Source organism: Tyto alba, unplaced genomic scaffold (genome assembly GCF_018691265.1).
Source record: "Tyto alba isolate M040663 unplaced genomic scaffold, T.alba_DEE_v4.0 Super-Scaffold_45, whole genome shotgun sequence".
NCBI classification, from domain to species: domain Eukaryota; kingdom Metazoa; phylum Chordata; class Aves; order Strigiformes; family Tytonidae; genus Tyto; species Tyto alba.
Window position 1 is genome coordinate 32015596 of NW_024881321.1, and position 16247 is coordinate 32031842.

Here is a 16247-nt window from a genome sequence, read left to right on the forward strand (position 1 = left end):
GTATGAATCATTTCTCATTCATTTACTGTAGATGACTAAAATGAATGAGTCTAATTGTCATAGAACTCCATTGACTATAAATGACTATAAATGACTGCTTCAGAGGGAAATTACCATACTGTGAATGTTTTCCACTTAGGTTACTTAGATAGTTCCTTTCTCAGGTGTATAGCGTCATTTAGTTCTTTAGAGTCCCTTTATATCTGCAGAAAGAACTATGGCATGAATCTTTTCCACCATAAGACAGTTTCTACTGAAAGATAAATTGTTCTCTGAAAGTCTCTTCCTTTTATGTCAGTTCTAAAAGGAGCTGAGGTGGCTAATTTATATTGGCCTCTTACATGAATAAAGTTATGTCAGTTGATTCCATTGGTTTTCCATTTTTAATTCTAGAAAAAAAAATTGATTTGGAAATGGAGTATACTGTCAAGTATGCCAGCCTTGTATTTTATTGCTCAAGATTTGGATGCCTCACGCAAGAAAAGAGTTTTAGCGTAGCCTACAATTTTGTGGGCATTTTGTAAAAATATGAATGCAGTCATAACTTGTATGAGAATTTTTCTTCTGTACCCCATTTTCAAGAAACATATATGACAGTCTAAAACACAAAATGTAATTTGAATATCTGCTACTGCAAGAAAATTAATAAAAGAAATAAATAATTTTGTTTTTCAATGTCAATAGAAGAAAGTAGGTAAAGTTTTGGTAAGGCAATTTCACAGTGCCTTCCAGAGAATAATCTAGTCATAGATTTTCCAACTGATATTTTACTTGAAAATTATTATGAAACTTAGAACAAACTATTCCATGTTTAACTAAAATTTGTGACCATTACTTAGTACTGTTAATAAATATGATTTTCATTACTGTCACAGACATGCTATTGAATTGCTCCTCAGTGAAATTTTCCCAAGACAGGAAGGTCAAGGGTACTCTTGTTTTGCCAGTCACTCTATTTGTTGCAATATGTTTGTCAATTCTGATACTAATTTTTTTGTGGTTAAAACCCAATATTTCCTCAAGTTCCTCTTTTGTTTCCAAAGTGCTCATACAATCGGGAAAGTTTGGGAAGTGAATTTTGGAAAATATTTTTCATTTAATATTTCAACTTCACATGTCTGTGTAATTTGCCTATTAAAATAATTAAGATGTCAACAGAGTATAATTATTTTAACAAGTGATTGATGATAGCTTACAGACAGCTTTGAGATTAGTGAAGATGAAGACAGCAAGTTGTCAACTGTCCATGATACGGACTTCAAATTAAGCAAGTACTATGGAAAATATAACAGATTTTAACTAAATTAATGACAGAAGGAATATAACACAACATGAGTTTAATCTGTTGGGAATTTGTTGGGATGTTCATAAGAAAGACTTGAGACTAAGTTATGAAGACAATGTTGTAGTTGTGAAAGCAGAGAAAACACTTAAGAAGACAAGTGAGTCACCTTGTGACTTGTGTTTTCTGTGACCTTTTAAGACATGTCTGCTTGAATGGTACTTCATAGATGTGATGTACCTCTTGTGTATAAAAAATAGATCCTTTGGATCTTGATTGCATCGAGTCAGAAGAACAAATGCTTTGAGATTCCAGATCTCTTTAACATAAGAATCCTTTTGTATAACAAAGAAAGAAAAAAAAATCCAAAACAAAACACACAAATAATTTGAAATATCTATAATCCCAGGTTTGGGCTGTATATTTCCTATTCTAAAAAATCTGCATTATTGTAATTTCATTCTTCTGAACTAAGACCTTGGCACTACTATTCACCATGGATGGATATGGAGCAATCCAGACACTCCATTATCTCCTCAAGCTTCTTCTATCTTTTCTTAAGAACTTTTAGTTTGATAGTACTTTACTATGTTGAAATGAAGATTATTTAAACATGTTGTGCCACGGATGGGACAGAACATGAAACATACATATGCAATCAGTTGGCTAGTGAATTGTAAAAACCATTAAACTGCCCTTACTCAATCATTAATCCATATACTTATGCACTGAGACTAGTAACTGGAAATTTTGAAATCTTAAGGAATTTCTTTAAAATGCATAATCCTTAAACACTTTAAGTCTTTACCTAGAATGCAGAAGACAAGAATCAAAACCAGGTATGAATATACAAATACGGTCAAGTACATGTTTACTGAAAATATGGGAAGGTGTATATTCGTTGTAGTTGTGTAAGGACATAGCTTCAGTTTTTTGTTTTTCTTTTCAGAAACTGAGTGTCAATACCCCTGAGGAAAACAAGGTAGTTCAAAATAGCATTTAACAAGCAAGTAAATAAACAAAACTCCTGCCTTGCTTCATGTGGAAATTAGTCTATTAGATATGCAAGCAACACGATTTCCATGGTTACAAATGACCTGTTAATCTCCTAAATTATCCAGTCATCACGAACAACAAGCCTACTAAGTAATTATAGTAAAATGCAGAACTGATGCCATCAGTATTCCCAGAGTGAAAATCTCCCAAAGAGAGGAGTTTTTTACCTGGTAAGAATTTAACCTGCTATTTCAGTATAGGTTCATTACTGGCTTCGAAATAGTTTACCTGGACTTTTTTTTTTTTTTTAATAAAACTATGTTATCCATCGTGTTAGTATTGTAAGAAGAACAGTAGCCTACTGGGGGGGAGGGGTCTGTTTTATTTGAGTACTAAGTGAAAACTCATTTAATGTGCATTTGTATGAGTGCTTCTTGGTGCAAGGACACAATGTATGTTGGCCTGATGTCCTGACGCATTTTTATTTCTGGCATTTACTACAGTTAATAGTCAAAGATTTCCATTAAGTAAATTAATTCTGTTTATTTATGTTAAATTCTGTTCACCTAACTGAAGGAGAACAAACAAACAAAAAAAAATCGATGCCTTTTGAATGATCACTGTTTATCACATAATAGCTGTACAAATATGCCTTCAGAAATTTTCTTGTAGTTTTCTAAATCTAATATAAATCTAAAGCTGTTCTGAAACGGCAACAGGCAAAGATCTTTATGGTCTCATACATGAGTTACATGTGTGCAATAACTGTTGTGGAATGCCTATTTCATTGTCATCACAGTTTTAATGAAATGGTAACTCTGTTTTGGTATCTTGACCTAAAGACAGTGAGCAAAAACATTTTGCTAATGACTGATTCCTGGTATACTACTTTTCATTCTAATTAATCCCAAATGCTTATCAAGGTCAGTCCTCTTCTAATATCTGTACTATAAACCACTGCAACTCTATTAACTTCATTCTTCCTCTCCTGGGGTCCCTAGTCAGCAAATGGTTACACACTTGAGTTAATTTATCAATATTACCAACTTCCAGAATTTTACCATAGCCTTGTAATTTTTCACATGTTTTTAAATCCTCAGCACCTTTTATTCTTTGTTGTATAAGAAATTTTGCTTTCAGTTAAGGAAACTGATGTGGATAGAAACTAAGTTTGTATTCCTTATGAATGAAATGAGATCACTTGGTCCCATTGTAATCTTGACTTCCAAGTTTGAGGGAAAGTGAAAGGAAACTAAAATATTTTACAATGTAAAATTCCTGGGGCCTGACTTGAGTGCTGGATAGAAGTAGTACTATTCCTTTTATGTGAGTTGCCTGATGATTTCCTTATGGTTTAAGATAATGATGGGATTCTCTTTTGATTTGGCTGTCCAAGCTTTATTTAAACCTCTTTGATTTGCCCTGTTTAATACCTGAAGTCTATTTTTTTATCAATACCAGAAATATGAGTGCTAAAGTCCTTATCTGACATTTTATACCATGATCTTTCCTTTGCAGCCTTTATATTTCCCTCTTTTCACTTTACCCTTTTAGGGTATTTTAAAAGAAAGTAACTTCTTTCCCATTTTTACTTGGACAATATTACCATCTCTGTGATATTTTTCACTGTATCCTTATCAAACCTTGCTGATTTTTTTTTTTTTTTTTTTTTTTTTTAAGCAGAGTCACTTTTCTCCAGAATGTTATTTTATTGATTTAACCTTCTATCACTGTTCACTTCCATCATTGTCAGTTTACCTTAATCCCAGGAACTGTTTTCAAATATATTTTTCTGTGCATTCACCAAAATGAGGGAAAAAAATATTTTAAAAATATCACATTACATGGCTCCTGTTCTGGTTGTGTAAGTCATCACTGTTGAGCTATTCCAAAATTTTCTGTGTGGTGATTCTGCTTAACACAATGCTGTTCTCATCTTTCAGGGAAGCATATATCATTAATTGTGGCAATGCTGGCAATTACAGGTATCGGTATTACTCTGGACTTACCCAAAAGACTTAGTACACTCATTATACTTATTTCAGCTATATTTCACCTATATAAATAATCTATAGAGTAGGTTATATATATTACTTACATGTTCTTAAAAAAGCACAGACCTAAATAATGGGGATTTGACAAGCTCTTGGGTTACTTGTTCTTATATTTTAGTGTTCTTATAGATCTTCTTTAGATGCTTGTCTTCATGTTGAATGCTTTCTTGAGACAAAGATAAGTGTTTGCCAGTAATGATGTTGGCTTTGCTTATACCCTTTGCCCTGAGTCCATATTTCCTGCTTTTTCCACTGAACATATAAAAAGAACAAAAAGCCATTTTATATCTCTATTATCTATAAGATCTATATTATCTATAATATCTGTTATCTATCTATATATATTATCTATATGTATCTATCTATCTATCTATATCTATATGTGTATACACATTCTCTTTATATCCCTTTTCTTCCTTGTCATCCAGGCTGAAAGAGGGAATATTTTAATGTTCACTTAAGCTCTATTCATTTTATCTTTGAGTAAGTAAGCCCAAATAATTAGTGTATACCTTTTCAATTTCAGACTATCCATCCACCTTTCTCATTCCCATTCAGGGATCTGAACTATTAAGATATATTACTGTAAAATGTTTAGTCTTTCACAGTTTTGGAACAACGAAGGAGGCTGCTGTCTGATTTTGCAAGAGGCAGGCTTTCACTTGCTATAAGGTCTGGGTCTGAAAAAGCCATTTCTGATATTCTTAATTAGAATTTAGACATCTACTTTTTTTTTTTTTTTTTTTTTTTGTATCAACTATATTTTCGTATTGCAACTATCTTTATTTTTTTTTACAAGGAGCACCATTTATCTACCACTGTATTTGTATATCAAAAACTGGTTGAAGTGAGGGTCCTTTCACTGAAAAATTTATTATAAGCTTTTTTTTTACCTAATATCTATCTTCTAAGTAGACTTAATCATAAACAAAGTCACATCTGACTCAAACTCAGAAATAACATTTTGAAGTATTCATACTGTATCACAACAGAGGTTTTCCAGTCTAAAAGATGACTCTATAATATGTTTCCTCTAATCAGTCATACTCATTTAGATCAACAGTGAGAACATGTCTCTGATTATTCAATCTTTCACTTATAGTGAGGATATAAATCAGTTTTACAACACACCTAAAAGGAAGCTAGTGGGGCTCAATCACTCCTATTGGAGTTTTCACCCTAAGTAATTTGACTTCTTCTTGTCTGGTCTCAATCAAAATCCAATTATACACTGCATACAGTAAATCTGTGGCTGTTTGTATTATGTATGTTTTCAATGTAAAGGAAAAATATGTAGAATGTAAGGTTCAATGAACTGTTCCTTCCCCACTGAAGAATGCCGAGTAATCATTGAAAGAGGAGGATGGAGGTCAGAGTTTTACCATTTAATTGAAACACAGAGTTGTTTATTACTCTATTAAATTCTAAATGATAACAAATACTACAACAAAGAGAGATTTTCTTATCTACGGAAGGGAAAGAATCTTTATTCTAGTAAGAGGTTGTCTAGACTGCTTCCTACTTAAGGAGAAAGTAAAATAAATCTGGGGGATGAAATATTAAACTAGCTCATGTCTTTTGAAAGACTTCAGAAGAAAGATTGATTATTAAACCCAACATAGTCCACTAAAAGAGAGAAAATATACAGTCTGATTCCTGTATAGTTTCTTGAGACAGAAAAAGTCTGATGAATGACAGAAAGACAGACCTTCTGATGCAACCTCAGAATCATATGAATGGATGTAAATTTTTCATTCCCTCTTTTCTAAATATTTATCACTGAATTGTCTTTTTGATATACTAAGTATTGATATTTCTATGTTTACTATTAGCTGGCATGAAGTAAGCGTAACTTACAGATATGGGATAACGATAAAACATTCAATCAAGGGAACGGTGAACCTATGAACTATAGTGCTAGTATACTTTAATAAGTAACAAAATGATTTAGCAGATTTTATTCTGTATCCACATAGGCTGAAATTACAGGAGTCAGAGGATGCAAACATTGCTTGGACATGCTAGGACAAGATGGAAAAAAAAAGAATGCCCAGTTGGCACTAAAACTAGTAAGATACACAAAAAGCAAGAAGGGATCCTATAAGGATTTAAGTAGCAAAAAGAGATTCAGAGAAAGTATAGTCTACTGTCAAATGAGGGACATAGCCTCCCTGATGGATGATACAGAAAAAGGCTGGGAACTATCAGCCCTCACAGGTGAAACTTGCTCTCTAACCTTTGTGCATACAGGTGTGGTTTCAGAAGGAGGCAGTCAGATGTGGTAAAGCAACAGTCTGTGGACTGCTTAAGGAAGTTGCAAGTATTTAAATTTCAGAGGCTAGATGGAACCTGCCAAAGGGTGCTGAAAGAATTGACTGTTGTGATTGCAAGGACACTTGCGTGGCCATCCTCAGTGAAAAATTGTGATGTTGGTGTGCTAGTGGGAAAAGATTAAAATTATGCCTCTCTATTAAATGCAAGACAGACACCTAATTCTAGTCAGCCTCATTTCAGTCCCTGGAAATATAATGGAGAACACCTGATTAATTTCCCCAAAAAAGTTAAGCAAAATATAACAAACAGGGAGTCAATCTGGGAAAATCATTCTTGACCAGCCTGATTGCTTTCTGTGATGTTGCATAACTATGTGGGTGAGTGAAAAGCACTGACTGTAATATACCTTGAGTTTGGTAAGGCTTTTGTCACCATCTCCTGTAGCATTCTCATTTGAAAACTAAGAAAATATGGGCTGGATAAACAGATTATTGTATGGGTTAAATGTTGGCTGGACCAGCAGGCTAAAAGGGTAGCAACTGTTGGCTTGATATTCGATTGGCAGCAGGTTGCAAATAAATAGCCCAAGGGTTAATGATGGACTGATACTCAATTCTCATCTGAAGTATGAAATGGACTGCACCCTCAACACATTTTCAGATGGTACTAAATTAACAGAAATGATTGTTGCATCAAATGATAGAAATTCACTCCAGTGGAACCACAATAAAATTTGTGACCGGAGCCAGCAGAAGCATTGAGAAGTTCAGTAGCAGCAACTACAAAGTTCTGCAACTGAAGTGAAGAAAAAAAAATAAATCCCATGAATCTTTACAGTCAGGAAGCAACTGGTTGAGTAACAGGCATAATGAGAAAGAGCCAGGTTTTACACATGAACTACCAGCGTTCTGTCCTCATGAGTAAGCCAAAATGTATAGTAGAGTTGAAAGAGGAGGAGGAGTGCTGTGAGCAGACGGAGGGAGATTATTATCTCCTCCCACTCAACACTGGGGAGGCTGCATTTGGAATACTTTGTCGACTTTTGGGCTTCCAGTTTGAAAGGGATGTGGAGAAACGAGCAAGTTCAAGGTCACATCAGGAGACAGGAGAGCTTAAAGAAGTTGTTCTGGTTAAGTTTGGTGGAAGGGCCAAGGTGGAACCACAACCATTTGAATAGTAGTTATGAGGCTGACAAATCCCAAAAAAATGAGGGGTAATGGTCACACATTTCAAATTGGGAAGACTAGTTTAGACATTAGAAAAAATGTCTTCAGTAGGAGTGCAGTGTAGAACAGGTGAACAAGTTACCCAGATAAGTAGCAGAATCTCCACTCAAGGTTTTCAAGATGTTTTTGTTAGTAATAAGAGATGTTCTGAGTGCAGTTCAAAACTGATGGTCAGAATAAATGATTCGACTTAATATCAGTGTTGCTGGAGAACCTTAGGGAAATCTGGCTTGTTTACTTCTGCCTTCTATCAAGTATCTGAACTTTCAAGTAACCACAGATAATACCAGCTTGGTGTCCCCCCTGAACTAGCAGGTAAGAGTCAAATTAATTCCATTATACAAAAGAAAATTCCATCAATTGAGCTGTTACCTTCATTATTAAATTTTTAATTTCTCATAGAATTTTTGAATGGTCTATGAAGTAATAAATTGACAAGTGTATTTGACACCCACAAGAACAAAAATAAAAAAATTCTGTGGGTTTTGGGGGCAATTTTTGCTTTGTTTTATTTTGTTTTCTGGAAAGGGCTCACAGAACATGCACTTTACTTCCATGGATTCTGTGACATATCCAGGAAATTTAAGCAGCATAAGATCTTAACAAACCATGTAAAAAATGTCTTGCAAGTGCAAAGTAACTTTTCTAGCTCACGCTGTTTATATTTTTGGTGGGAGAGGGTGCCAGAAGACAAGTGTAATCAGCTGTCATTGCTGATGACAGCATTTTCACTTTTGGTGCATAAGTGCAAATATTACTGAATGATTATGATATGATATGATATGATATGATATGATATGATATGATATGATATGATATGATATGATATGATATGATATGATTGATATGATATGATATGATATGATATGATATGATATGATATGATATGATATGATATGATATGATATGATATGATATGATACGATGAAGAATTCTTAACAAAATATTCCACTGGACACCCAGAGTCTATCTTATACTACATCTTTCTCTGTATCCTTTTACATAGCATGCTTCTTTAAGCTCCAAATCCAAGCTTCCCAATTCCTGCACTCCCTACCAAATTCCATGTCCCTAAACCGAATCCTAATCCTAAACCCCTTTCCTTCCTCACTCATATGTTACATTCTCTCATCTGCACAAATCTGGATCCCCAACCTTTTTACTTTTTTTCACCAGCATCTCCTATTTTCCTATCAATGGCCATTTCCCAAAACTAGGACTCAAATCCTCTCCTTTCATTCACTTCAGTAACTTCACACCTACCTCAACGGGAGTAGGTGCTATGGTTGCATTCACAGAACAGAGAATTCTTTGAGTCTGCGTAGGCTACCAGCCTGTCAAACCCTCATGATGTGCAAGGCTCACCCTACATGCTTTCTGATGAATAAAGAAAAGCAGAACACTTACTCCATTGATTTATATCTGTCATCAGGACATTTCAGGCCTGTGTGGGATGGATGGAACCTGGGCCTATGATTACATTTCAAAATGTATCTGTTGGTTTTAAATTTATTCTCTTCCACACTTTTTTCACAAAATGTATAACCTTTAATGACTTTTAAGTACTCTTTCAAAGAGTACACAAAAGGTTTCAACAGTGAATTGTTATTAAATGAATACTAATGCTTGATGCTGCAGCTTTCTTCTTTCTAGCAAAATAGCTGACCCAAACATTCTGTATATGTCTATATATCACAACATCAAAGAAATAAGGAAGAAGTAGTGACTACCTTTTATTGAAATCATGTTTGAAAAGTAGACTGAAAGCAGAGACTAAAAACCTAGTGACTTATTCAGAGATTCAGGCAAAGTGTCAAGATTTGCACTTTCCCTGGAGTTCAGAACTTTATAACATCACTTGTAAATTAGCAAGTACTGACCAAGTGAAAACAGCTCTATTCATTTTTCCCTCAGTAGATTTTTAACAGCAGTAACTGCTGCAATCCATTCAAGCCTCCAAAGGGTAGTGGCATTCTCACATAGAGAAAGCAATAAATGCAGTAATATCCACACACCGTCCTCCTCCCCTTTTCTTAGATATTCTTTGAATGCAGTCATGAAATGGTTTTGTAAAATACTCCATTGTCAGATTACATTTGAGCTGGTGACCATATTCACCTTGTAGTTGATGTGCATTAATTTGTGTTTAATAAAGGGGTATAGTGACCATGCTGATACCAAAGACACCAGAATAGTTTTCTCTCTAGAACACAAAAGCACTGTGTTATTGCAGATGCTATGGCGTGGCAGCTATTGAGAAATGCTACCACTAAAAGGAGTAACCAATACACCTGCACTAAACTGTTTCAGATTCCTGAATGTAATGCAGTATTAAAATTGCATTTTCAAGTACTGGTTTCAGCTGAGACATCTTGGCAGAAGTCCATTTCAGTTAAAGATTTACTGTTCATATTTGCTGAACTAGGGAGGACCAATATTTTTCATGCTGCTTCTGTTTCAATGTTCCCTTGCTGTCAGCACTAGCCTTTGTGCTTTTGTAAGGCAATTTGACATCAGGGAGGCTGAGGTCAACCACACAGTGATCAGCTAAAATAGTGCCACAGAGTTATTGGGATTTGGCACACAGAGTATAATAATTCCTGTACCTGCTTAAATTTTCACTTGCATTTTTTTACTAACAAACCCTTACACTTAAGTGATCCTTAGTATTGATTGCTTTTCTGTGTTTTTGCATAAGCAGTCTGGTACAGTGTATTCACATCATAAGGTGATGAAAACATATGAAAAGGTTTCTTGGATTTTTTTTCTTAAAGATATTTTTATTGCAGCTCAGATGTTGCCAGAGAAGATAAATATGAAAATAGAGTCAAAGAAATTTAGATACAAGCACTTATCTTGGCATTTGAGCAACCAGTTATGTGACAATTACAGGTCAGGAAAGGTTTATATTGTAAATGTAACGTTTCTCTACACTATTTTTAAAAGACATAATCTAGGAAAAAGGTTTCCATTATTTTTCTTGAAGAAATTTTTCCACATCCTAAATTCTCTTTAAAATAAACAAATAAATGAACACATGTATCCCATTTTGCCCTAATCCCTCTTCATAGATCATTTTGAGTTTTATCTTCCTTTTTTTCTACATCAACCCTTATAGCACTGAAAATTGCTTCTATTCAGCAGTCTTCAGAGTGGTTTGCAGGGTTCAAATTCAGCTGTGTTTTTTTGCAGCATAATGCCTACCTTGTATCAGAGAGTAAAAAAGTGACTGTTATGTCTCTGATTCAAGATGCTCTACCCTATGTTCAGTCCCATCATCTGTCCATGACCTCTTGCAAATGTTACAGCTTCTCAAAACTATGTCATGTTAAATGCCAGCATTTCAGATTTGCTTTTCTCAGATGCATTAGCCTGACTTTTCCAAACTAAATTTTCCTTTGTTTTTCTCAGATTGCATTTTTATAATAGCTTTTGAAATATTATTTATTGGTTTTGCTAGAAGGTGTTTGTTCTTCATTCTGCTTTAACTTTATTTATGAATTTCATTAATGTGATTAGCTTTGATTGATTGACAGATAAAGCTACCTGCAGAAGGAAAAGTCAGAACTCTGTCCTAGTTTCATATATGATTATCATCTGAGTATGTGACAGCTAGTTGAATAGTGAGGTCCAAAAGACATCTGGAAGATTTGAAAACACCAGTATCTGCATTTTTTAAGATGGAAAATAAGCCAGCAGACTTACAAAGATGACAGGACTTTTGCACTGTCTTGATGTGTGCTACGGCATATAACTTTAATGCGGCTAGTATCCAGTCATATCCAGAGCCACTGTGACTCTATCAACTATAAATGGCAGGGTTTTAGAAGCAAGGGGATGTAGAGGTGACCCGTGTGGAGCAGGCCATGAAATACCCTGTGCTGGTCTCAGCCCAGTCTGACACTAATGTGAGCAGCCCATCATCTGTCGATACTGCATCCTGACAGGACACTCTGCTGCGCCCCAGCTCACACATATTTTAAGGCAGAGCAACAGACCCAAGGGGCTGGTAATGCTCTGGATTGCTGTTGGAGACATGCAGAGGGAGATGGTGTTGGGAAGACATGGCAGAAAAGATGCTGATGAGGAGACAGTTAAGGGCATGGCTGGAGGTACTGTCTTGGAAAGAGGTGACCCACTCTGGGTTAGGGACACCTCTGAGGGACTCCAGCTGTGGGTGACCCGTGTTAGGGCAGGAGCACTCATAAGGGATCTCAGCCTATGGAGGACCCAAGTTAAGGCAGAGACGCTGCTGAGGCACTGTGGCTATGGGTGACCTATGCTGTAACAGAGACAACCCTGAAGGACTGCAGCTGTGGGTGACCCACAGTAAGTCAGGGACACTCCTGAGGCACTGTGGCCCATGGGCAACGTATGCCAGAACGGTGGAAAATTAAGAGGCCTAAAGCAGTGGAAGAGAACCATTGAGGAACATGAAGTAGCAGATAAAAAGCAATACAAACCCAGCCTCCTGTGTGACCTGTTTCTTCACCAAGTGAATTAGGATAGGTTGTGTGTAACCCATGTCAGAAATGAGAGAAATTGAGACTAGGAAGGGGGGAGAAAGTCGATTATATTTTTTTGTTAGGTAACCCTTCCTCCCTAGTATCCAAATCAGTGATGAGAAGTTGGTATTAACTGACAATAAACTGAAAGAAGTAAAATTTCCCAAGTTGAGGCTGTTTTGTTCATGTTAATGTTAAATGTAGTAGGGAGATACCTGAGAAGGGAACTGGAAAGGCCTAGGCTGCATGCGAATATACCCAAGTTGTTCTTTGGGATTTGGTAGGGAAAAAAGTGTTTTAAGTTGTACTTAAAACATTCATCATGGTGAAAATTAATGCATGCTCATGATGGGCCTCCCTTTACATTCATGAATCCTTATGTCAAGTAGTATCTATGTTTAGTATTGCAAAAGGAGATCATTGAGCATTCATTTTTCCAAAAGCTGCATGACTCTAAGCTGCAGACTAGGTTCAGCTTCCTTTTCTGTAAGTTACTTCTCATACCCTCAAGACCTGTGGTAGCTGTCATTGTAATTTCTCTTGTATAAAGTTGTTTTATTTGTGTATCCTAGTAGGTTTAAAGTAAAACCAATTCTACACTGAATTCTGAGAAAATAAATAGTGGTACCAACCATATACAAAATTATGCAAAAATATATTAAGGACATACAAAAATGCATAATATAAATTTTAATCAAGTACTTAAAAACCCTTTTTCCTAACACATAACAACATAGTTCTGTGCTGTAAATTTTCCTGATTAACAAGAACAATGAATAATGTTGAATTAAATTTTTGCTAGAATTTCTTTCTCATACTCCTTTGGAATGTTTTGATTCATAGACAAAAAAATTCTGAATACTGTTTAAGAGCTGATCTTTTGAAAATAATTGTGTATGGCTTTTAAATGCCTCATCCACCTTTTCTTTCAGGCAGTGTTCTGTGTGGCCTCTCCAAGCTCCCATAATAAAATTAGGATGAAAAATTATAGATTAAGCTGCTGGGTTCATTAAATAACAAATGGAAAGACAGCTGCTAGGTTGATATTTAAGTCAAGTCCTCTGTGTGTACTGTGATTTTCAAATAGAATGTTGTTAGTGTATTAGCTTCTAAGTGTTTCAGTGTCATGTATCCAAAAGCTTTAATACAACAGGTAACAAAACACATTTTTTTGTGAAATAATAATATCAAAAGGAAAAGCAACTTAATCTTCCACTTTGACAAGTCTCACATTCATCTTCTCTGGAAAGTCTGCATTAGTTGTATTAACTTCTCACAACTCTTTGAGTCTCTACAACTGTCATTTCTGGAATATCAAATTTTCACTGTTTTAATGTACAAGATTTGGAGGTTTTTTGTTTTGTTTTGTTTTCATAAAATGCACAGAAATCTGAATTTATCATTTTTAAGCAAGACATGCATGTTCTATTTCCAAGATTATCTTCAGCCTGTTGAGTACATTAGTACTGTAATTTTTTGTTATCCTCAGTTATCTTTTCTGTGATCCTAGGGAGTGTATGTGAAATTCCTGGAGCATGAGAAATCCCCAGGCCTACCCAGGGGCATAGTATGCCAATAGTACAGTGCTACAAGGTTTGCATACCTGCAGACACATATAGAAAGACTGTCAGCTCCCCTGGAGGTCCTGCTTGGATGACATGCAGGCAAAGCTGAGATTACAAAATCCTACCTAAGCACAGACTAAAGACAGTCATGCTTGTTTTAACAATTTACTCAGAGTATCATACAATGCTGACACAATTTGCATCTATTTAATGAAACTGTGAAGTGTGATCTATGAATATGATAGGAAAACATGGTGAGGATTAATGAAAAAGAAATGTGATTATTTTGTTGATTTGTAGGTATTTTTAATTGAAAAATTAAAATGGCATTGAATATATGATGATCATATGCACTGCTGATTAACATGTTTTCTTACATGATTAAAGTGGTGGTCCTGGGGATGAAAGCACAGTGCCAGTCATTCATACAGCTCCAGGGAATAGTTGGTGAGAAGTAAGCCTGAATGATTTGTTTTAATCTAGTTTTCGTTATAGTCCTGCAGCCATCAGAAGAAAATCATACAAGAATATAATTTTAAGATCACAAGTTCTGTCATCTCTACATTTTTTTCTCAACACTATAAAGAAAGTATTTGGTTTTTGTAGAAACATAAATATATATATATATTTCAGCATTTACTTCTCAAGCTAGAAGGGTTATATTTAGAAAGTTAGCAGTGATATTTGTTTTGTCCTTCATCAGATAGTTCAGATTGCCAGTCCAGAATCTGGGTGGTCTAGATTCAAGTTCTCTTTACTTCAATTTTATGTCACAGAAGAAGGTGATAATATGAAATCACACAAACAGTATGTTCTGGGGCTGGACTTTCTCATATTTTCCATTTGATGCAGTTTCATTCTTTGTTTTTATGGAGAAATAAATGCAAGTAGGTATCCCGAATCTTGACTAACAGTTCCTTTAAATTAGTAAGTCATTCTTAACACTGGTGCAAACATATGTCATAAATTAGACAATTTTATGACTACCTTCCCTTTGCCTCCCCATGAAGATCCACCTGTTGAATCTACCTTCCCTTTTCTAAAATGACTGAAATGTTTGATAAAGTTATTATTCAGTTGAAAATTTCTGGCCCAGCTCAGAGAACATGACTGAGAATAGTACACTTGAAAACTGAATAAAATGAGCACACAGAGAGAGTCTAAGGTTTGTAGGTTTTGATGCCCATCTGTATTTGGTTTTAGGATTTTTTTTAATATATTATTCAAAGGGACTTCTATAGATCTGCACCTTGACCTCTACAGAATACTGAAAAACACTTCAGAACATCATCCATCCAAGATAACATCAGCAAAGAAAAGAAATATGCAGGTAGGAAACCCACAGGAAAAAATGGATTATCTACTTGTGTTCTCTGGCTGCAACATTTATCTAAAGGCTGCAACATTTATCTAAAGGCTGCAACCTTGCAGTTTTAGTGATGGTGGGTGATATGAAAAATTGCTTTGCACAGATACTTTCCTTCTTTTTATGCTGAAAATGTCTCCAAAGCTTCTTCCCTTTTATCTAAAATAAGCTGAGACTTCTTTCTTTCTGGTAGTTCGGAAAGGACAAGAGATGTATGAACCCAGTGCAAAAGTCCCATCTGGAAATGGAAAAAAATACTGACTTTCTCTGTCTGCTTTTCTGTCTATTTTTAATATAAGCTATCTCAAAGACCTAGTGTTATGGTGAAATACCATTTAAATATCCTAGCTGTGATCTTGAAGATTATTCGGATTCTAGTTTACTAAGACTTTTAAGGCTCCAAAGTATAAATGACTTTTAAAAAGCCCATCAGTAAGTAAGCCTTTTAAAACACATTTTTTTCTCTTTATGTTCTTTAGTTCAAATTCAATGGAGCATCTCTGTGGAAAAGGTGGCATCGTTCTGTAGCATGTCACCAAAGAACAGGACATTTTATGACTTGTTAAATTGCTAGACTAGGAGCTCAAATCCTGGTGGCTTTAAACAATTTTAATCAGATAAACACTTCAAAATAACTCTTAAAATCAAGCTGAAATTGTTAGGTCATACTGTTATCTGAGGTAGCTGCAGAGGTAGCTCAATTTAATCCAGTTTAAAAAAAAAAAAACAAACCAACATTTTTTTTCTTTTTAAATGCAATGACATTATGGATTGTGAGAGTCTGAGGTCATATGAACCAGCAGGTCCAGAGAAAGAAAGAGGGAGGTAAAAATACATTTATTTCTTTTAAATGACAGGAAAATTTGTGATTTTGAGTAGGGTTTCATAACAGCCCTGCTTCAGTCAAAGTTCAACTTGAAGGTAATGGAGTATAAAATAATCTCCCATTGAGGACTGACCATGTGAAATGGCAACAGAT